Here is a 24,923-nt window from a genome sequence, read left to right as displayed (position 1 = left end):
CACCTTTAGAATATAATTCAGCCATTTACAATCGTTACAAAACACCAATTGCCATTGTAAATTTGGTCCAGTAGCAACATTTAAATACCTCTTAAATGTCAATGCCATACTATTATGACTGGTAGCTGGAACTTGTGGGAGGTGGTGGGGTTGTCGGTCATACCATGCACAGAACGTGCGTCTTCCAGCACTACCCGGAAGTTCAGGAAGTGGTGGGCTAGGCTGGCGGTGACGCGAGCTGGCATGGTGTATTCATCTTTCTTGATAGTTTGCAGTAGGAGGGAACATAGAAGACATAATTGGATGAGTACATAAGTACCATGTTCTGTTAGAAAATGAGTGTGGGAAAGGAACAGCAGAACTACATTAAACGTGTGATATATATTAGCTTCTTGCGCGAGCAAAACCAACGCCAGATACTTGAATAAATCAGTGCAAGGACGTTTTATAATAAAATGAGCACGCTTGGAGCAGGGGTGAAGAGTTTGACGCTCAAGTGGCATTTGAATGACTTTACTGAAGCAATTCAAATGCAGTAGGAAATACTGCTGCTTAGAAAACACGTTTAAACCTGCCCGTCTTCTTGTTGTCATGCCAAAGCGCTTGGATGCTCTTCAGCAATGCTATGTATGGTTTTCAGGATGATGATGAAATACATTTCTTATTTGAAGTTTAATCGTTGAAATATGCTTATTTTTGTTGTTAGGATTAATAATATAAACGTGGTTTTGAAATGCGCTTCTTGGGTGAAGGGTGATAAACAAATATAACTTGTTCTCACGTGAAAAGGATAGGAGGACAGGTTACAACTCACGTCGGACTGGCATGTAGAGCATCTAGGCAGCACCCAGTGGGCTGGTCTTACAATTCTATGGGTGCGTCTTTTTTTTTTCAAGAAGTGTGTGGCCTGTTTTATGGCGAGGTGGGCTGGATTTTTGCTTTTGTTGTCCCTGATATTACTCTAAACACATATGCATGCAATCTCCCATACCTTGCAAAATAAATAGTGTCTTTGCAAGTTCAAAACTCCTTAATGTGGCCACTTTTATTTTGGTGCTTGGGCCTATTGTTTGTCCCACTCCAACCCTAGTTACAATGAGACAGGATCGCTACTACAGGTATCCTGAAAGAACCTGGAATTTACACATGGTTACATTTGTGGTAGCCTAGCAACACATGGTCAGCGACTGGCTGCCCCCCCCCCCCCAGCTAACCACACCAAACCCCGGATACAGGATCATGAAACATGGTTAACTTTTGGAAGGCGGGGGGTCGTGAAACCCCCCGGCCGTATTTATTAAGATATAAGATCATAACATTTTTAATTGCATGATAAACATTTTATACAAAACTCAGCAGGACATTAGATACAATATTGTCAACAAATTTGAGAGCCTAACCTTAACAGAGACTCTAATACAGATTGTTTCCTAACCGAATCTAACATCCTCATCTAGATTTTTGTATACTACATTTCTGGCCATATGGCAAGGTCGCTAACCGGTGTCAGGTCCTACGAGCTGCGCCTTACCTAGAGATGTGCGCATGCGCAGTCGGGCCCGGTAATTACTCGGTCCACGCCGTGAACTCCATTTACCCACTAAAGGAGGGCCCTTACTCTGCGCCATCCGGTGACGTCATAAGTATGCGCGCGCGGGGTGGCTACCAGCCTAAGGAAAGCGTGACTACTCCAACCCGCGCCCCTTTGAAGCACCAGTTAGGAGGGGCCAATGGCCCCTCCCCCTGGGCGGGAACCTCCATGGGATGATGCCCGCCCCCTCAGACCTTAAAATTAGCTGCTCACCGGTCATGACCTTACCACCACAGGCAAGCTTTGTTAACCGACGATCTGGCCTCCCCCATTCTTGACGTAACCTAGAGGGTGCTCACCTAGCGAATCCCTCCAACCAGGCCCAGACATTATTAGACCACAGGACGTTCCCAGCTTCCGTCAAGTGCACCCCATCCCCCAGATAGAATTGTTCGCCCCAGATACACCCATGTGGAATCGTCTGCAACCGGGGGCTCGAAATAGTTTGTCCAACTGTGTGTTGATCCTCTTTACCGAGTGATTCAACGCCCTGACCGAGTCCCCCCCTCCCCACTGCCACCGAGGGATAAGTTGAGACCATACTACTGTGCAACCCGGGCAAGTCCTGGCCACCCACCCCGCAGTGGAGATGATCTCCTCAATGAGGATGCGCCTCCCCAGTTTGGCCAGGTCATTCTCCCCTAGGTGAAGTATCACCACTGACGGGGAGTCGGGCTGCTGAGCTAGGAGTCCCTGGAAGAAGTTCCTAAACTGGCCGAGGCACAGACCCCCCTCCCGAAGAATGAGATGTCAAACCCCTTCAGCGCCGCCCTCCTCTTACGGTCTCCTGAAAGAAAAACATGCTTAGCCCGCCTCACATAAGAGTGGCCCACAATCCAAATCCTCATTGTCCTGCGTCCTGCATGCTGCTTGTGCTGTGACGGTGTAGATCCTTGACGCCCGGCGGTGAGTTCCTCCCCTGCGTCACAGGTTTGAGAAACTGCAAGAACCAGAAAACATACCAAGCGTGAGAATCATCCTGTCATAACATGTCAATCCATACATATCGTTTATAACATTCAGATGACCATCTCCCAATTTTCTTCACACTCTCAGCCGAGAGACCCCCTAGTGCTGCGTCTGTTGCCGCCCCTATCCTAAAGGAGTGAGTGCTAAATTCCTTGGGATCTAAACCTGCCTGTCTCACCGTCAGCTCTAGGACCCGCCTAAACTGGTACCTAGTCAATGGTGTCCCATCGGCATGACACAACAGTGCACCCCCCACCGTGCCCTCCCAGCCCCCGAGCGCGGGGCACGACACGCTGTGGGGGAGCGTCCAGGGAACAAGAGGGTCTCCCGGGCGCTCCCAGCTTCTTTATCCATGAGGGGCCGGGGGGGGGGTTGCTACGCCCCCCACCCGGCCCCTTCTGCGGCCCGCCCCCCTGACCCGGAAGTCCTACAATGACATCCGGGCCAGGGAGGGCGCCACCATATCGGTGGTGAGGTGTGCCCAGAAGGGCACGCCCCACCACCGAGAGGCACGGAGGGGGAGGCGGTCGCCGCGCCGCCATGCGGGCGGGGGGGGCCAAGGGCCCCCCCTTTTCATATTGCTCTGGGGATTTGCCCAAGAGACTAGAAACTAGAATGTAGCAATGGAACCGACTCTGATCGGTCAGAGACCAATTAATACGGATCTGTGTGCACTGAAGTGAAGTTTACAAAAGGCAGCCTTTTGTGGTTCAAAATTCCAAATGTTAATTCACAAATCCAGTATTGGGAAGTACATGCAAAATACTGTGAGCTCACACGAACTTGTAATGCTGTGGGCATTCAGAAATTATTTACTGACAGTTCTCACCATATAAATGCACACACAACCACTGTGTAAAAGGCAGAGGCAAGCGTCAAATATGCAAAATGTTTTTGCGGTTGCAAAGTCTGTGATTCATAAAGTCACATTATAATGTAGGAGCTGAACTGTCATTGTAAATAGTAGAGGGTCAATTCGAGAGTGAGCAGACAGAGGTTCAGGAATGGAGGTTTGCTGCCCTTTGTAGGACCCTGTGCCTGCATTCACAGCCATTGGCACTATTTCATATGCAGAAAAACACAAGAGTTCAAATGCAGGATTCCAATATGTGCACTGTCTAAAATAATGGCAATCCCTAGGGTTACGCACAAAAATATTCTGACTTGCATAGCTTTCCATGCATAATGATATCTTTATGCATCCCCAATAATTTAATAGGTGCAGTTACAATATGTAAAAGTCAGACTTGTCAACGGACCGTGCCAAAGAGCCTCAGAGACCAGAATGTGTCGTTAAATGCACCAGAGATGTTGTATTTACAGAGAAGCAGTCCTTGCAGTTGAGCAGATGTTTGTTTTAGCAGCTTCTCATTGAAGAAACGATTTGTCTTAATTATAGATTATCGTGGATAGCCAAAGACAGATGTTCAGAGTTTGACAACGCACTTGATGGCAAAAGCATAACCTGGAAATTCCAGATTGAATAAACCACCCCTGGTGGTGCTATATTCATCACTGCTAATTTGCGCTAAAATGCTATTTAGCACCTTATTGACATTTGCTCAGTTTCTCTTTTATGTTTGTTGTTGCTGTTTTGTGAGAGCAAAAAACAAAGATTGTATAGCCTTTTATAGATAAAATATGAATATTTGTTTGTTTACTTCGTTGCTGAGCTGCACTTCTTGCCTGAAAGAGTGGATTAAAATAACACACAATTTACAAGTACGTTTCAATGTGGTAAATTGTACTTTGGTGCAAGCTAGCACAGAAATAAAAAAAAAAAACATCACACTGTGCAGTTCATGCAATCTAGCCCCAGGGTAAACAGCCTTTTTAGCACGACAGGTGAACCACGCACTGCAGTTATAACGCGCCCGTTACGACAAATGCGTTACCACACGTTGTTACACAATATGCCTTAGGTAAAGCAGTCTTGGACATTAATTTTCTACTCTTTCCCTGCTCTCGCGCAGACTGGAGTTGGAATAGTACATTTCACAGCTCCAAAGTTCAGCGCCTTCCCTTAGGCTTGTCATTGTAATTTTTCTTTTTTCTTTAATTTTTTTCGTTTTATACAGCGCAAACCTGAACCGGAGGCATCAGAGCGCTTTACATAGATGGGAACGTAATAGTTGCACAAGTTACATATGTGTAGATACGAATACATTGGATACGGGCAAGTACAAAACAACAACGTACAGTTGACCAGTGACAGATAATATATAGAACTTTTGAAATGAAGCAGTTACAAGGGATAAACACAGATATACGTAACAGTGTACACCAAGAGTAGAGGGGGATAGGAAATCGAGCCTACGGTAGCTGGATTAATTCAGGTATGCAGACCGGCACCAATTAGGGTAACACTCTGAGTCAGTCACTCAAACCGGGCCGGAACAAAGGCAGTCCCTTTTGAGTCATGTGTCAAACCCTTAAGCGGGCTGAGGTTGCAGTATTGCAGTACCACAGGCCGGTTTTGCTCTCCAAGCTGAAGTAAGCTGGCCGCGGAGAGGGCCAGTAGATGGGGCAACATGGCAGCCTCAAACTTTCAATCTCCAACGATAAGATGCAGGCATGCAGGGAAGCGATGGGGGAGCATGAGTGGGCCCCTGCCGTCAGTTGTGAGGCATAGATCAGGCTCCCAATCCTTTGTGACGGACGAAGACAGGCTGCATGCGGTGTCACTGCTGAAGATTTTTCCCACCAAAATGAAGGATTCCGTTCATGGTCGCTAGTCCCATGGCCCTCTATCATTCAGTGGTGGAGTGGAGATCCCATAAAACCCCAACCACTTATCGGGAGAGGAACCCTGTTTCTGGCTTCTGAATTACAGGAGTGGCCGTCATGGGGATGAGAGGTTCGTAGGCAGGAGCTCAATGCTCTCTCGCTGCTTTGTCTGGGTAAAACATATCGGGCACCAAGGCAGCTTCTAGAGTAAATGTGCAAGGGTCGTCACTTCAAAGGTAATCCAAGTTTAATTTTTTTTATTTTTGCATTGAGAAGCAGTCGTCGCGGGATGCAGAGTAACAGTGGCAGTGCCCGGAAGGTAGGTTATGGCCATGGATTAGCACTGGAAGGGTGATCCTGAGCGCGTCTCCTCTCAGCTGCTTTTTAGCAGCTCAACTGTGCATTCGGCCATCTTACTAGAATTTTGCTTGCGGTAGTCTTTTTTGATTTTGCGTGTTACTGTGGTAGACTTCATTTCTTTCAGCGATAGCACCGGAGTGGCCCTGGTGCATCGTAGGATTGTAGTCTTCAGATCCCCGGGGTGGTGGTGGTGGCTCGATGGGGGGGCTTTTCTCAGGGATTTTCGCCATAAGGCGATCCCTAGCTTGGGAGCTCCCAGCGGGAGCTCCTTATCCTTCGGCCATCTTGGATCAAGGTCACTTATTAATGTCAGATTGAATAATTAGCAGGTGCTGTAGAGGCTTAACAGTTTGAGTGGCGGTCCCCTTAAGTGACTGCTCAAGGACCGCACTTCCCAAATGTCTTCTGTGTCACTGCCCGGGCTGCTGGGGCACACATCTTCATTCCAGTCCCCTTGAAAATCATTTAAGTACGTGTAGCTCCCATTGCCAGTTGCCCCAGTCGCGCAAGACTTTTTAGTTGGTAAACCATGTAGCAGAGGATCCTGGGAGCTGTAGCCATTTTTTTAGAAGCCCTTACTGCTGCTTGAAAAAGTTGGTAATGTGGGCAGACTTTTGATACTTGCTGCTGAATTTGCTCGCCTTGCACTGCTTGTCATGGTATGATCTTCCTGAGATGAGGCTGCTAACACTTCCCATAATGGCCAAGGTGGTGGGTGAACCTGTGGCCAAAAGCTACGTACCACTGGCTTCAGACTTCTGGCCGATGATCAACGGAAATGGCTAGACAGTAGCCATGGAGTCAGTGTACGCTTTACCCCAATCTGTAAATGAGACCTTTATCAGTGGAATCCATGAATTCCTGTGTACTTGCTGCTTGGCTATGTGAGGTCTGGCGCAGACAAGTAATGGTGGCCCCCTCCGTTCTCTAGTAGGCCCGCCTCTCGTCTCTTGTACTGCAGTGCCGACTGCTGTTTGTTTACTTGTTGCATGACATGCTTGGTAAAGGAATGCGTTGTAAAGGTGCATTTGTTGTAAAGACTGTAGAGTAATGGCATGGTAAAGGCATGCGTTGTTCCGACATAAAACATGTCCCAGTCATGGTATATTATTTTTTTCCATCCAGCTTCTCCAGCTAGTATTGAGTGTTACCTGATCTGAACAGTGACTCTCCTAACATGTGATATAGTTATATATTGATGTCATCAGCATTGACATTTTATTACACTTTGGAATTCCAGTTTTATGGTATTCTTTCTTTTTTATATTTTTCTCTGTATTTTTCCACATTTATTTTTTCACTTGCATTGGTATTTCTCTGCATTTATGTTTTTTGCAGGTGGAAAACTTAGGCTGTAATTAGAAATATTACACATATTGAAAACATGTATACACTTTGAAGGCTATGGGATTCTACAGTGTAAGTAGTCATATGCTATAAAACAGTGCACAAATCTGAATATTGTAGAACTAGCCTGTGCACATCGGGAGAAAAACCTAAAACAATACTAGAATTTTGTACTTTTCTATTTTAAAGAATAAATGCAGTTAGAGAAACTGATTGTTTTCTGTCTATAGTTATATGTGAAAACTGAAATCTTGAAGTCATAATTGTAATACTTCAAAAGCTGCAATAACTATACAGAACGTTACAGACAGTACTAATATATATATATATATATATATATATATATATATATATATATATATATATATATATACTCCCTTTCAGGTAATAAACATCGAGTAGCCTTAATATGGTTATAATGCAAGTGAATGCAAATGGCAGATATATCACCATCGAGAGCATCAAATATGTGAGGCATCTTTTAAGGAGGATTTCTGGTTCTGGCTAGCCAGGGCAATTAAAGAAAACAAAGTGAGTTCAGAATGTAAATTTCCTTTTTGGCAGTAAATTATCTATAATATCAAGGAATCTGCCTGGCTTTGGCGCAGACAAAATCGCACTAGTAACAGAGCAAAATCCCACAATAAGTTACCTTTCAGAAAACTAGCAGTATAGAACTTTTTTTATAGATGCATATTTTGTAATGCACACTCCTGCACAGACAGTAACCAAAGGGCATGCAAAAAGAAGACTTACAATTCTATTGTCAACTGAAATTCTATGGAACTTTGAGATCCTCATCTTTTCCATCAAAATGTACAAGGTATCTAGATAAATGTTCTTAAAACTGAAAATTATAAAAGATTCTCCCTTCTTCTATTTAACATATATGTTCTTCCTGGACAGCAACAAAACTTAATCTCACACTAAATTCTATTGAAACCTTTCAAGTAAATGGAAATAATGTCGCAATGCCCTTAATGGGGGATTTTAATACTAAAGTCTCAAATGATACTTTATCTGTATGCAGAAATAATGTGCTAGACCTTGCCTAGCAGATACTCAAATGCTTGATCCCCACTTCACAAAAAGCAGATCGTAGAAGCTAAGGGGCATATTAGCAAGAACCTTGTTAAAATTATTGCAGTTTTAGCGGCAGGAAACTGCCACTAAAACTGTGATAACGGGCTTACTAAAACGTGTTATAGAATTCCAATAGAAGCCCAGGTTAGATGTGCAGGACATCTAACCTGGGCTTCTATTGGAATTCTATGACGCATATTAGCAAGCCCATTATCGCCGTTTTAGCGGCAGTTTCCTGTCGCTAAAACTGCGATAATTTTAACAAGGTTCTTGCTAATATGCCACTTAGGGGCATATTAACAAGAACCTTGTTAAAATTATTGCCGTTTTAGCGGCAGGAAACTGCCGCTAAAACGGCGACAATGGGCTTGCTAATATGCGTTACAGAATTCTAATAAAAGCCCAGGTTAGATGTGCAGGACATCTAACCTGGGCTTCTATTGGAATTCTGTAACGCATATTAGCAAGTCCATTATCGCCGTTTTAGCGGCAGTTTTCTGCTGCTAAAATGCCGATAATTTTTACGAGGTTCTTCCTAATATGCCCTTAAGTCCTTCCGGAATATCTCAGTGGAATCAATAAATAATAGTAAAAGGCCTGGTGGCTCCTGACATACCAGCTACCCCAACTTGAAAAGGAATCACAAGCACGTCTATCATTGATAATGTATTTCCCACTGATTTATTCAAGGTTTTTGAAGCAGTCTGTGCAAATTTCTATCAAAGTAGCGGCAATGCAGCTTTACTCATGAATATGATAGTCACAGGTACAACAATCAGAAAATTAAGCATTGAAGGTGGAAAATGTTAAAGCACAGATGGACCCAGTGTGGGGCAAAATATTCTGGAATTCAAGCCGATCAACAAAGTGAAAGAGCAAATAGAAGACTACCAAAACTACATAGAGATAAAAAGGTGAATCCAATTACCGTCTGTGAGGGCATTATCTCGAAAATCACCTATGAGATTTTGACGCCTATCAATTGTCCCAAGAGAAAAAAGGAATATAAGCAAAACATTGTTCAAGACAAGGACATTTCAGTTATCATGAATAAACTAATTTCATTTAACATTCCACCACTTGGAAAAAAAAAAGGACAAAGGATTTAAATCTTAAAAAGAAGGGAAACTGATCAGAATTGTATCGAGCTCTGTCGGGAAGCGCAAAATAAAAATCCAAAACGATTTTGGAACCTTATAGCATGTCACTGTGGAGGTTAGGAAATCTTTATTATCCGTCTCCATTCCAGGGACTGAATGTCCTCATCGATTTAACAGATATTAAATCTCCCTGTAAATAAAATTGAGTTTATAGCACCCCCCCCACCACTCCCCAAATGTAAGCAGATAGCAGCATGTATAACAGGTGTACTATCTTCTGCGGCAATGGGTCCAGATAAAATTCCCATAAAAGTTGTATAAACAAATCTTAAGGAGGAGGGGAAAAAGTTACTTCCTCTCTTCCAACATTATTACCAAACAGGTCAAATTCACACCTCATGGAAAGGGACTAATGTAATACCTCTCCATAAGAAAGGCTCTTGATTATTCTTGGCCAGCCATCACCAGATTACTCTCCTGGATGCATCAGGAAAGATTTTCACAGCCAGCATACTAGAACATCTCGAGGACTGGGCATTCTCCAAAGGAATTATACCACATGAACAGGCTAGATTCAGACAAAACTACTCTGCAGTGGATAAAATCGCAATTGTACGGCCTTTAATAGATAAACATCTGGTTAGTTGATGTTTTTGATTTCATGTTCCAAAGTTACTATTCCATCTCAATACATAGGGTTATGTTGGCATTGAACATCTGTAATGTACAATACTGAGTGTATAATACTGTAATGAAATATCTGACATGTCTGATGTATGAAGATTACCTTAACACCCAATAAAGATGGTATAAAAAAATAGATAAACATTTGGATAGGAAATCGCAAATGTTCTACCTTCATTGTCTTCTCAACGGCTTTTGACAAAGTGGATAGACCGACCCTTTGGAGGACACTGGTCACATTGGGCATTCCATCAGATTTATTAAAACTACTATTAGCATTGCATTCCTCCTCTTGGTGCAGGGTAATACTGGGAGGGACCAAGCACCTCACACAAAAAATTCAGACTAAGAACGGCCTAAAACAGGGCTTCTGTTGCCCCCCTTATTTTTAAGACATATCTATATGATCTCCCTGCTCAATTTGTAACTGTTATGAATTTTTCGACACAGGTTTCATTATATGATCTAGGAATATTACTGTATTTAGATGATGTGGTTTTATTTGATCTTACACCAATTTGTTTACAAATAAATTTGGAAGCTTTGAATGCATATGCAGGATAAAAGAAACCATTGTCACTTGTTGGGACGTAGGCAGAACACCACTTGAACTTAGGAAAAGTGATCTCCCAAAGTCTCGATAATAAGCTTATTTTAAACATTTAGGAAAAAAGGCCTTAGGAAATATGGCAGCCTTAACTCAGTTTTAGAAATCTTCCGGGAGAAGACATTTTAAACACTGAGAGCACTATTACGTTGTCGGTCAGGCAAGCGTACAACCAACACCGAAGCTGGATGGAATCTGCCCGATTATTAGTCGGCGGTTCCACCATCTGGTGCCTGCCACATGGTGCAGGGATGTTTGTGCTCCCCAGGTCCCATAGTGGAGGGCCAAGGTGTAAGGAGGCCCTGTATGTAAGTGGCACCCATAGTCACTTTCTGTATGCCTTTTCATGGCAGGTGGACTGCCATGAAAGGGCAGGTGGAAAGTGACACTGTAATCCTGGCAGCAGAGCCGAGGCTGGCTCCACTGCCATTATGGGATTACAATTCCGCCTGCTGCCACAATGGGGCCCGATAGCCCATCGGAAGAGGAGTAGAATTCCCCCACGAATATCCCTCTGACCGCCAGTATCGTAATATGAGAGTCTCACGGAAGCCCTTGATGTCAGGCGGAAAGCCTGTGATGAGATGTCGGATAGCTTTCCGCCCAACATCATAATGAGGGCCTTAATCGAAATATACAGAATCAAAACATCTCAGACTCTTACGTACAAAACACCCATAACGCAATGGTCCTTTTTAAACCAACACAAAGGTAAGATTCTTTGAAACTTGGCTCCGATAAGCCAAGGAGTCCTGGTGCAGGCTTTAAGACTAGAACTTTATATTATCAATTAATTCACTATGGCAATGGAACAGATTGTTTGATGGGCCTATAACTCATTTCATCCAAGAGAAGGTACTTTCACAGATATATTGAGGCATGGATCCCTAAAAACGCATAACAAAGAATACACCTTCATGGAAACCTACAAATGTTCTTAAATAAAAAGGAATGCAAGATTAAATATTTATATACCGGGGCCCCTGCATAAATTTGACTTTTCTTAAAAACATTGATCGCAAGACTAAGGGCCTCATTACAAATTTGGTGGTCCTTAGGACCACCAAACCCACTGTGGCATGGCGGCTACAGATGAACCAGTGGTCCAACTGCCGTATTACAAGTATGGTTGTTGGACCTCAATAGGACCACCACAACAACCAGGAATACGCAATTCCTGGGAGTGGCCGGAGTGCTGCAATATGCTGGCTGTGTCGCCTCAGCACCACCAAGCATATTACGAGTTTCTTCACATCCACCCTTTTCATGGCGGTGAAACCTTATAGGGCCTCTGTTCCCTCAGGGCCATGGGATGCATGTAGGGGGGCATATGATGTGCCCCTGTCTGCATGCACCTTCTTGCCTACACGGCAGGGACTTTACGAGCAATGCCGGGCAGGAATGGGCTTTAGAGTTCCAATTGTGGTGCCTTTTTAATAGGCACCACTGTGGGAACACCAAAAGAACCAATGCCAGACCGGTGGTGAGGTTATGTGGTGTGGGAGCGGACCGGTGGTGTGGTGGTCCGCTCCCACACCACCAAATTCATGATCAGACCCTAAGTCACCAAAGTGACATCAATCACTGTACGAAGCTCAAATTATGCAAGTCTTTACCACTATTTCAGATGACAATCATCGTCAAAATTATGTTAGTCACCTTAGATCACAGAGTTAGACAAGTATTATTATTATTTATGCTTGGAGTGCAACTATTTAATACTTATAAAAGCCACTAGAATAGCAGTAATGGCCTGTGGAATTTGTGTCATGGAGGGATCCAATATTTAAGACATGCACTTTATATTTGCCCGGCACTCTCAGCAGCTTGTCGTCAACTTTGAATTCATTTATATTTTAGACTCAGTTTAAGAAGAGCTGATGAAACAATAATGTTGTCAATAAATAAACATGGATGGCAAAATGTATTTAAGTTTTAAAAACTTTTTTCAATGTAAGGACATGCGCATTAATGATTTCATGGTATGAAGAAATTAACATTGCCTTATATCGTTGATCCCAGTAGGGATATTAATCAATAAAGCTTTCATTCATTGCAAAAATACTTTCTTTCATTGTTGTATTACCCCTGTGTTCTATCATCGGAGCATGTCTATGTAAAACAAACTGGTATTACTGGCTTGTAATAAAATATTAAAAGAGGGTTTTAATGTCAGCTTGCTCTCATTCGAGTCCCTTTGCTCTGGTACCATTTGGTTTCAGGGTAGATGGGAGCCCTGTCGTATCTTCCTGAGAATTAAGTAAACTAAAAAGTGGTAGGAGGAATGTTTGTATTAATGTCAGCGACTGGTAATTACTTGGGCTGCATCCCAGTACATCATGTTTTTTACCCACAATGCAATCTCAGATTATGCCAAACCATAAGCAAATCAGCCTTGATCCAGCTCCAATAGGAACAGGCCATCCCAAATTGCCATAAAGGTAATCTCAAATGAAATCAGACTTTATTTTGGTCGTTCGACCACAATATAACTTTTACATAAAATAATGAAATATGGGTCGAGCAAACATTGTGTAGCAAAGACCTTTAGGTAAAAAGTACATTCAGCTCATACGTAGAGAGTTATAAATTAATAATAACTTTGAAAAAACATATAATAGACATCAGAACTCTAGATGCAATATAGAGTTCAGCTCATTCAAAAAAATCATATATTGTTAAAAACTTTAAAGACTTATCATAGATATCAGACCGTGTGGGGCTGGAACCAGAGATATGATGCATAAACGGAGCAGCTCTCTATCTGAAACACCCAAAGCAGGAGCAACAGTAACCTTCAGGGAGTCAAAGTCTTCAAATGGGTGTTGCTATGTCGCCAACAGACAACTAACATGGAGCCAACCCTGATCTTCAGTGTCCACGATAGGATGCCAAACAGTTGAAACTTCAGGATATTACAGAGTAGGTGACGTAAACTACTCCTCAACCCTCTTAAACTCAATCAGTTTGCAGTAGTTTGCTCCTAATGCCCCACATCATGCTCAAAACATTAGCCACTGCATAGGCTACCATTTGTCTATGGTCTGATCTGAGTATTCGCAAAGCCTCCGCATGATTACGCGTTCCCATCTGCCTGCATATTGGTGCGAACCACTTAGCTCTTAGGCGTAGATAAGCTGGGCAGGCAAAGAGGGAATGTGCTGGAGATTCTAAACCAGCGGTACAAAGAGAGCAGGACCGAGATGGCGCTGGGGTGATACTCCAAGAGCTGGTGATGGCTTTAAGGGAAAGGGTGCAAAATATGAACTGCATGTATAGTTTCCTATCGTTAGGCTTCTGAATTATTTGTAGTTATGGTTCAAGGAATTGCAAAGTTAACCAACCCTTGTTAGGATTGGTGACTGCTGTCTGGGCTACCCATCCCCAGTAATGCATTTTAATGTGGGCTTTAGTAGGAAGTGAGGCTGGGTCCCTGTTTTCCCAGTGGCCCTCCAACCCTATATCGGATCATAGAATATAGGTCATCTACAAAATGGAACATCAGCAACCCAAGACCAGTTTTGCCCTAGTTGGGGCTTTTCAGTAGGGTGCAGCTTGGTTTCAGTGTCAAAGTGAACTCTGGACCCAGGTCTGTGCATACCTGTCACACTTAAGGTGTTGCACTGAAGTAAACAAAAAAGTGATTTGTGGGAGGCTTGAGTTAAAATCAGTCCCTGGTAATTGCACGGGTGCCTCCCAGACCATTGTTTGTTTGCCACAATGCCAGCTCAGATTAAGATCCAACCATATGCAAATTCGTCTTGATCCTGCTCCAAAAGGACCAGCCCAGCCTGAACTGATGAACGAGGTCCCCTCTGAACCAGAAGACAAGCAACTCAGGACCTGAGAATTACAGGGCCACCTGCCCACACTACCTCTTGTTGCCTGTCTCCTTTTCATTCTAACAAACTGGCTTGCTGGCTGAGGGGATGCAGTCAGTGGGCAGGGCGCATTAGCTCCACAATCTAGGGTAGAACAAACTCTCTGGCAGTCCCAAACGTCACACAGTTTGAAGCCCTAATCCATCTGGTTTTCGCTGTGCATTCTGGAAATATACTTATAATATACTGTATGAACTACTTTATCCAACACATTCGTTTTGGAGGTTAACTGCAATGACAGCGACAGTGCGAGTTGAAAAATTCCTGTTGGCACTAATTGGTTACATGATGTTCATGAGGCTATATTTAAAGGCCAAATGTGTAGCCAATCTACAACTCTACAAACACAATATACTTGAATTTTTAGAAGACTATTGTAAGCTCTTTAAATAGACATAACCTGCCATGAGATCTTCAGAATAAGGGTGTAGTAATCTAAAACAAAAGTCTTTGTATTCAGGAAAACTAATTAAAGTCAGTTTTGCAGGAAAATAAACTATTATTGTGGAAAGCATTTGTTCATCCTATTTTGAGAAGAATTTTCATTTTCCAGCTGTAAGCAACATGTTTGTTTTTAAGACAAAGATTTCAGGAGATTTCTTGAATAGGAACAGATTTTTTTTTTTAAACGGTTTTATCGCACCAAAGCCATTTCATTTTTTCGCGTCATTGTTATCTTTACATATAAACTATGGGTCCAATTCAGACCTGTTTTTTGTGCAAGCAGGTTCTTGTTAGATGCCTAAAAACGTGACTTATTAACAGAAATTCTGCATCATAACTTTCAGAATGTAAATTCTATATCCTGCTTATGTAAGGATTTGGTGAATTATTATGTTCTAAGAGTGCCATTGTGAATCTGGTATGTATGCATGACGAAATTGATATATTTAAGGCTATGGGTGGGATTGTGGACATTCTGAGAGAAGGGGGTGGACCTGTAAAATATAATCAACACATACATACTAAAACATTTGTGAGTGTTCACATCCATTCTAAGAGATATATGCCAGAGGCCGACTACCTGCCTTTCCAGTATTTCCTTTTTAGGTCTCGCCTGAGCCTGCGCATGCGTTGCTTGGCAAGACATTTAGAAAGCAGCTTTTGAAAGTGCCACCACAGGCTTTTGGTGGCCTCAAGCTAGCATGCACGCGAGCATGCATGCGCGCAGCCGCCATCTCTCTTTCCTCCTTCACACAACTCTGGCTTCTCACCCTCCCCACCACAGAGGTATTGTGTGTACACTGCCGCTGAACCCCAGTGCCACAAAAGGGCAATGTGTTAAGCATCCAAACACCAAACATAGCAAAGTATGCTCATCACAACTCTTTGACTAATGCTGGGAGGAATTGATGACTATTAAAAGTCCAATAGAGGAGCATTATGTGTGCGAAAGACAACATTATTTTGGATTTAACCCACCAATCTTTTGGGGGGTGTCTGTTCCCTTAACAATGTCTCTCTTTATCCCGCAGATACTAGGTGACAATGCTTGATGGTATGTATGTATTAACGCATGCTTATTAGTTGCAGCGCACTTTCGTTTTTCATTTTCTTTTGACTACCTGAATTTAGGTCATTTAGGAGTGGCGTACACAGGGCTGGTCCCTGTGTAGTCCTGACGAAGAGCTCAGGGGAATGCTCAAAACCTTTTGATGTTTACTAGGGATTGCTTACCCATTGTAGCTAAGTTTTTCCAGTACCCTACCCCGTTTTTAGACATACCAACTAGGAGCAAGAATAAAATTATTTTGCCCACTAGCTAGGTATTTTTAACTCACCTCTGTCCACTCCACTACACTTTACACCACACATAGGGGCTCATTATGATGGAGGATTTTCCGCATCCTCTGGGCCGGCGGAAGCCTCCGCCGGCCCGGAGGATGCGGAAAATCCTCTGCGGACCCACTAAGACCCACCGCCACATTAGGATGGCTGGTGGGTCCTGGTTTCAGTCCGCCGCTTTTCCGCCGCGGTTGACTTACAACCGCGGCGGATAAGCTGTAACATGGCTGGCGGTGTCTATCAGACACCGCCAGCCATATTAGGATGGAGTAAAAAGTATGCTTTTCCACGGCGGCTTTTCCGCGGTGGTAAAGCATACGGACCTTCACTTCGGGGGCCCGTTGCGGGCCCCCTGGGTGAAGGGGGGTGGGGGTGCACATGGGGGGTACCTATGGTACCCCCCTGCATTTGCGTGCACAAAGCGGCAGGCACCGCGCGGTGCCTGCCGCTTTGTGCACGCAAATGCTGGGCATGCATTTTTAACATTGCGGCGGGTGCAGCTTGAAGCTCCACCCGCCACAATGTTAAAAATAGAGGATGTGACCGCCACCCTGGCGGTCACATCCTAATCTGTATGGAGGGACCGCCGCTGCCCCTGCGGACGGTCCCTCCTACTCTATGGTGGCGGACGGACTCAAGTCCGTCCGCCATCATAATCGGCCTCATAGTCGGCCCCAAAGTGCTCCTACGTAATTCCGCAAGTCGCAGCACGCCTCAGTTCATAGAGGACTGAGATGGCCCCTACGATGAAGCATGTCACCAAGGGGAAACCCTGGTGGGTGAGGGGACTCAAGAAAGAAGTTTTCTTTCCAGCTAATTTTCGGACTCGCATTGAGTGAAAACCTATTTCACTTTTGGCTAGGTTCTTCACCCGATATCTAGGGTTTTCAGGTTTACTCATGTAACTGACAGTAGAAGTTGGGTCTTGTGGTAAGGAGCACTCCGGTGTGGCACAGCACTTGTGGTTTCACGCTATATAATGAAATCTCAAGACCATATGTGATAGGGTGTCACTGAAAGTGAACAATATGTAATGAAAACTAAGGGCAATATTAATAATCATTTTGTTGGGAAGGATTAATTGTTGGAAATAATTCATTCTTTGTATTAGCTGTCTCAAATGTTTATAATAAAACGTCAAACATGTTTGATATGATTGTTATTATGAAGTAATAAAGGATTGTATTAATTTCCATATCGATTACCTTGATGATAGAACTTATGCAATTGACCACCATAGTGCACTTGATGAACCATTCACATCCTACCTTTGTAGTGCTCTTGCCATGAACAGCTTGTCAAAACATTAATAAACAAAATCCTCTTTTTATTCAAACAAATACAGTTGGGATGTGAGGGAGCTTCCCTCATGTCTCAAGAATATACTTGTTTTTTTTTTGTTTTTTTTTACTGTGATAGGCAGCAGTGCACACAGCAGGCTGATGTCACAGTCAGTAAAAGTGAAACCGGTCCAAGCCTCAGTGCTTCGGGGTATATTTCTGCCCCCACGCAGTGATCAATGCCCCCTTTTCATCAGTACCTCTCCCTTAGTGGAACCCCTGGAACCACGATACCCAAGCAGGTAGCCATCTACTATACTGGACTGCAGGGAATATGTTTGTTGAGTATCACTCCCCTGGGCATGGGACTTTCTACTTCGAAACCCCGAGGGGACTTGAAAGCCCACTAGACATCAAGGAAAAATGAAATAAAAAAACAGAAGAGGTGGGTGTGGGCCTGGTCTGGCATCGAGCTGTGCCCCCCACTTCACAATGGGCCCAACAGTCTTTCCTTTCCCTCACTTCCAGAGAGATTGGTGGGTTTACCATATTCTGCCACCTGGGGAGAGGCAGCAAGCCCACTAAATAGCAGTGAAAATGTTCAAAAGGGGGTGGTATAGGCCCACTCAGACAATGGGGCCATTCTCCATCCCAGAACCAGCCCAGTAATCTGTCACCCACGGGGAACAGAAAGCCCACTAGACATGAGGATTTTTTTAAAACAAATATAGAGTAAGGGTTGCCTTCCTGGACATTAGTCCTGACCCCCTACCCTTAGGGACCAGACAGACTTCCCACTACAGGAGGTAGATTGGGAACTTACCTCCAATCTGCCCCCAGGCTGGGCAGAAAGCCTACTAGAGAGCAAGGATTTTTTTTCTTTGTTAGAAAAAAAGATATGGGGTGGTCTGACCAGGCATCATGCTATATCTACACCCCAATGCCCAATTGGTCTCTCCCCTCTGGGAGTAAGACTGGAGGATGTATCCCCAGTCTGCCCCCAGAGGTGGAGAAAGCTCACAGGATGCCCGTGTGAAGACTGGCCTGTCCTGACATCAGCAATATTCAGATTGTTTTCTTTGTTCTTATATGGCAACTTGATTTGATTTGATTTGATTTTTCTATTTATATAGCGCGCGATTGCCCAAGGGCGTCTTGGCGCTGAGAAATTCCCACTAGCTCATAAAGATGTATAATTAGAGCTGTTTAGCGAAAAGCCATGTTTTAACTTCCTTTCTGAAGGATTTCAGGGATGGACTGGTTTGTATGTTTAGCGGTAGTTGGTTCCATATTCTTGCCGTCTGTACCAGAAAGCTTCTACCGCCCCAATTGGTTCTTCTGAATCTGGGTACCTTTATGAGTTTGATTTGACTGGATCTGAGAAGTCTGTTTGGCTCATATAGTTGCAGATGTGTTTTTAGGAATTTTGATCCAGTTCCATTTATTGCTTTGTATGCCAAGCATAGTGATTTAAATTGTATCCTGCTTTCGATTGGGAGCCAGTGCAGACTTTTTAGTTTATGGCTTACTTTTTCATACTTTGGTATTTCAAGTATCAGCCTAGCTGCTGCGTTCTGCAGGCGTTGTAACTTAAGGAAGATTTTCTTCCTTGCTCCGGCATATAGGCCGTTTCCGTAGTCCAGTCTGGACAAGGCCAGTGCTGTCACCACTGTTTTGCGTGAGTCATACGGTATGTAAGGTAAAATCTTTTTAATCATTTTTAAGATGTACCAGAGTGATGAAGCTAGTTTACTTGCTTGAGCGTCAAAAGAAAGGTTGGTGCCAAACATTATTCCTAAGTTTTTCACCTTTTCTGACGATTCTGGGCATCTTCCCATGTCTGTAGGCCACCATAGGGGGGACCATATGTTTGTGTCTCCTCCTAGTATCAAGACTTCACTCTTATCGCTGATTTTTGTCATACAGCATTGGTATTTTTCTGCTGTATCTTGTACCTCCTTGCTTATTGACACCACAATTTGGGTGTCGTCGGCGTAGGATATAGGGGTGAAGCCGTTGTTCCTTATTATTTGAGCAAGTGGAGCTACATATAGATTAAAAAGAGTGGGGCTCATTGATGAGCCCTGCGGGACTCCGCATGGTAGGCTGAACAGATTGGATTTCGCTTCTCCTGATTCAACTGAGAAGGTTCTGTTCTCTAGGTAGGAGGCTATAAGAGCGCAGGCTGACTCATGTATGTTTGTTGTTTTTAGCCGCTTTATGAGGATTTAGTGGCTGACCGTATCGAAGGCCGCTGATAAGTTGAGTAGTATCAGCGCGGCCTTCGATCCATTATCCATTATTTTCCTGAGTTCCTCCACTGCTGTGATCAGGGCTGTCTCCGTCCCGTGTTCTGCCCGGAAACCAAACTGAGAGTAGTCTAGCCAATCTCCGTCCATCAGATGTTGAGATAGCTGTTTATTTAACAGCTTCTTTTTATGTGAATAAAATACCCAGGCAAATCCTTAGTGAACACTAGCACATGAACAGTGGCATTCGCCCAAACATAATTTAGAAGAAATAATCAAAAAACGTTTTTGCACATTTGGTGTATTTTAATTTCTGTTATAAAACATGATTAAATGATAAAAAAGTTTTTGGTACATTTGTATCGATACATGATAAAATATTCCAGCATTATAGCATATGCATGGGTCTAAACATACATCAGGTACATATATATTACAATAAAAAGATGGTTTTTATTGTAATATATATGTACCTGATGTATGTTTAGACCCATGCATATGCTATAATGCTGGAATATTTTATCATGTATCGATACAAATGTACCAAAAACTTTTTTATCATTTAATCATGTTTTATAACAGAAATTAAAATACACCAAATGTGCAAAAACGTTTTTTGATTATTTCTTCTAAATTATGTTTGGGCGAATGCCACTGTTCATGTGCTAGTGTTCACTAAGGATTTGCCTGGGTATTTTATTCACATAAATTGTTTTGCCCTGACCCAGGAAATTGATCCAAATCAGGGGGTCTTTGTTTGTTTCACATAGTATTTAACAGCTTCTCCAGAATTTTAGCAGCAAACGGGATCCTGGCTATGGGTCTATAGTTGTTGGGATTTTCGCAGTCTAGATTGGTTTTTTTTAACAGTGGTCTGATGGATATCATTTTCCAGTCATCTGGGAAGATATTGGTATTAATAATTTTGGAGAATAATTTTTCCAGAACTATGCTTAGTCCTATGGGACAGACCTGCATGATTCTGGGTGGACAGGGGTCCATTGGGCTACCTGAATTGGTAGTGAGAATTTCTTTTTGGATCTGCTCAGCTGTAGGGGGTGTGAATCTAAAAACTGATGTTTGGTCTTGTTGGGTTACTGGATTTATTGAGTGTGATATATCCTCTTCCATAGTTTCGTTGTTCTGATTTTTGAAGGAGTCATATACTGATGATACTTTATTAACGAAGAAGTCCCCTAATATATTGCAGAAATTTGATGACAATGCTTCTGGGTTATTATTTTCGAACTTGGAAAGTTTTTTGACAGTGTCAAAAAGTGTTTTGCTGGAGTTTTTTGACTCGTTAATCTTATTGGTGAAGTATTTACTTTTTTCTTCTATTATTAGTTTTTTATAACTGTTTAATGTAGCTTTATATTCTTGTCTGAGGTGGGCGTCGTAATTAGTTCTCCATTTTTTCTCTGCTCTTCTACACGTTTGTTTTTGTGTTTTTAGAGCTTCTGAGAACCATGGTTGTGATGGGGTTTTTCTTTTCAAGGTTGCCTTTTTTTGAGGGACAGTCAAATTGACTGCCTTGTCTATCCACTCATTAAATTGTTTACAAGCTATGTTACTATTGTCGTTAAAAGTGGGATAAGATGTTTGGAGTTTTTCTATGAATGCCTGGTTGTCAATTTTAGACCAGTCACGATAGGTTACTTGCTTAATGATTTCCACTGGTCTTCCAGTGTCCTTTTTAACTTCTAGTGTGAATCTTACTAGTTTGTGATCTGTCCATGGAATAGGGAGGGTGTCTATTTTATTTATGTTCTGGCAAGATGTGAAGATACCGTCTAGTGTATGTCCAGCATTGTGCGTTTCTAAATTGACTTTCTGTTTCAGATCGAAGATTGCCATTGCATCAATAAATGCCGCTATCTTGGAGTCTGATTTTTTCTCTAGGAGCAAATTAAATTCACCTAGGATAGTGTAGTCGGGACATGTCACACTAGCTTCAAGAAAAGGGCTTAGCAGGTCGATTAAGGGGGTTTTAGCACTGGGTGGTCTGTATATTAGTATTCCATTAAAAGTGTAATTATTTGTGATCTTTATTTGGAAGGTTAATATTTCGCAGTCTGAGGTGTTACCTTTATCTGAGGTTTTAATCTTAAGATCTTCTTTTGCTATGATCGCTAAACCTCCTCCTTGTTTTAATTTTCTGTCGACTCTAGAAAAAGAGTATCCATCCGGAATAGCTAAGGCTAGGTCAGCATCTGATGCCTCGTCTGCCCATGTTTCGGTGACGAATAATATATCAATTTTTTGTCCATCTATTAATTCAGATGTCTGTGTATTATGTTTGACCATTGATCTTGTGTTGATCAGGCCGATTTTCAGGGTATGGTTTCTATATTTCGGTATCCCGGTGTTATCCACATTTTTAGCGGGAAGAAAGTCAAATGTAAGTGGGCATGACAGACATTTCTTACCTTCTTTGTGTGGCTCTATCTGGGAGCATGTGAAGGTGGGTCTCAGATTTCTTAGTTCCTGGCTGGAGTATTTCAGTGGCCTTTTATCGAGGTCTTTTTGGCCAGGGGATGTGGCCCTGGGCCCGGTCTCGGCGCGGACGAGCGCAGACGGGCTTGCCTTAGGCGCGCCTTCGGCGCGCAAATGGCGCTCCCGCTGCGCTCGTCCGCTGCGCTTGCGTGGGAGGCACATTTATGGAGAGAGGGGGTGGGCGTGGCCTGACGGTAGGCGTGGCCTCGCGTTTCAGCAGCCATGGCGGCCGTGGGATGTTTCCTCTAAACAGCGCTAAAATCCGCTGTTTGTGAGGTGCCTGCTTGGCGTGAAATGGCAGAGAATACCTCTGTGTAGGTGCTCAAAGTTAAAAATAATGTTTAACACAATTTATACAAATTGGTTATCAACCGAATCTGTCTGACAGTCAGACTGCATTAACGGTTCCCCTGCCATGACATACAGATACGCTTACTTCTCCAGTGGGAACTTACCTTTCAAATAGGGTATAAGCACATGCATATGGATACATTTTAAAATATTTCTCCTGAATTATTCATTTATTGAGATTACACTAGCTATGCTACGTAATATACTAGACCTCTAAGGACCAGGTATAAAAGGCACCACAAGGAGCCCTATACAATCTGAGGCTGCATACATTTGCTTTCTTGCCACTATACTCAAAGATACTTATTAGTCATTTTCCTTTTTTACAACTTTCCACCTTAAAATACCAAGCAAAAGAGTTACCTATACACTGTGGCGAACTTAGGACAATTTTGCTGCTAATCTTGGTACTGACTAGAATTCTTAGTTCCATAAAGTAATCATAACTATGTGCTTAATAATTTAAATTCTACTATTGAGGTAAACAGTGGTGACATTAATACAATCCTTGATTACTTCATAATAACAACGGGCCCTAAGCGGGATAGACATATTTTATTACATATATCTTAGGGGCTGAATTAGGGTTTTGCGGACAGAGGGTACTCCATTGGGGTGGCAGAGAACATTCTCTTGAAATTCGGAGGGACATCTGACCCCCAAATCTAAAGTTGTCCAACCAGCTCAACAGACAACTCTTAACAATGAAAAGAACCTCTGTTACAGCAGTTTTTGTCAATGTTGTAAAGCTTTGAGGGACAGCTCCATCAGATATGACAGCCAGCCGTCAGACATTCACACACTGTTTCATTTTGAAAAGCGAAGTTCCAAAGTGGGAGTCTGTTTTTGAAAAATAAACAACTAATAACCCCACACTTTCTCAAGGTGTCAGGGTCTTTTGGTTATTGCTGTCCCTCACCATCAGGTTTTTCCTGGCATAAACAGACAGCAAAAAAAGCCATCAGATCATCCACTCTAAATTGGGTACACATTTGGATGTCTAACCTCTGACGTCCAGAGCTCCATTGGGCCATCGGAGCAGTATGTCAGGTCTTGAGCAGGCTTTGTCGTCTACATACTTTCGGTCTGCCTGCCTCTAAATCATGCAGGTGGAGAGTGAGTTTGGTGGGGAGTGTACCCTCTAGCCAGTGCGTCAGGGTACCCTCTTTGCCAAATTCTAAACAAACCCCTCAAGCAGCTAATGTAAGGATTGTCTTATTTCCATTAATTAACCTTGCCCAACAAAATGATAATTTATGTGTCCTTACTTTTTATGACATTTTGCTTACTGCCAGTTACGCCCTGTCGCACATGCATATTAAAGAATGTGTGAAGCTCACATGCTGTGCTGCACCAGAATGCTCTTCACATTAGACACCACTTCTACTATCAATAAGCATGAGTAAACCTTTATAATATGTATCTGCATATTTGTTTTCAATGCATCTGGTCAATTACATACGTGCTTCACAGCCTTGAAAAAACACCAGGCTATTGAGACGCCCTATGAATAAATGTAAAAAAAACATGAAAATAAATCATGAAACAAAGCTCACCAATGTGTGATTTTTAAAAAAAATGTCTGAGTATTAATTATATATATAAAAAGTGATGCCTTGGTAAATATCAAAGCAAACACAAGGAGATGATGAGCGAAGGGCTGCAACTTTTCAGACACTCACCCCAGTCACAGATCTGGGTTGAATACATCATTGTTCTTTAGTTCACTTCACCACAGTTCAGACCCAGCTATATGCAAATCAGTCTTGACCCTGCTCCTTATGGGAACAATCCAGTCCGAACTGCCAAGCCAGGTCTTCCCTGAACTGGAAATAAGCATCCTGGGACCGGTTTCAGGGTACCACCCATCATCAGCCAGGCTAGCTTGAATACAGTGGCAAAGTGAGCAAGGGACCCACATCTGGGTATACCCTGCCAACTTAGGGTGACGAAAGTAAAGACAAGGAGATGATGGACAAAGCATTGAAACGTTTCAGACACTCAACCCCAGTCACAGATCTGGGTTGAGTCCATCATCATTTTTTTGCTCACTTTGCCACACAGGTTCAGACCCAGCAATATGCAAATCAGTCTTGACCCTGATCCTAATGGGAACAGCCACGCCCAAATTGCCAAGCCAGGTCTTCCCTGACCGGAAACAAGCATCCTGGGGCTGGTTTCTGGGTAACACTCTTCAAACAGCCAGGATAGCTTGAATCCAGTGGCAAAGTGACCAAGGGACCCACGTCTGGGCGTACCCTGCCAACTTAGGGCATGACCAAGGCATGGCGCACCCCGGACTCCCACCCAGGCGTTCTAGCTGCCCTTCCTCCAGACTATTACATCCTTAGCGTCAACCGCTCCCTGAACCGTCCCGGAGGAGGAGTAGCGGCTATCATTCATAAAAAGTTCA

General features: G+C 43.1%; 1 protein-coding gene across 3 annotated transcripts in view; it reads left to right on the top strand.

Moving 5' to 3' along the window:
• The window catches only part of RUNX3 (RUNX family transcription factor 3), a 542,293-nt gene that overhangs the window by 43,570 nt on the left and 473,800 nt on the right, over nt 1–24,923 (top strand). The gene's annotated exons all lie outside the window — the stretch shown is intronic.

The sequence above is a fragment of the Lissotriton helveticus genome, chromosome 3_1, assembly GCF_964261635.1.
Source record: "Lissotriton helveticus chromosome 3_1, aLisHel1.1, whole genome shotgun sequence".
Classification (NCBI taxonomy): domain Eukaryota; kingdom Metazoa; phylum Chordata; class Amphibia; order Caudata; family Salamandridae; genus Lissotriton; species Lissotriton helveticus.
The sequence above is the reverse complement of the archived record's forward strand: the minus strand, read 5'-3'. Positions and strand labels throughout refer to the sequence as shown.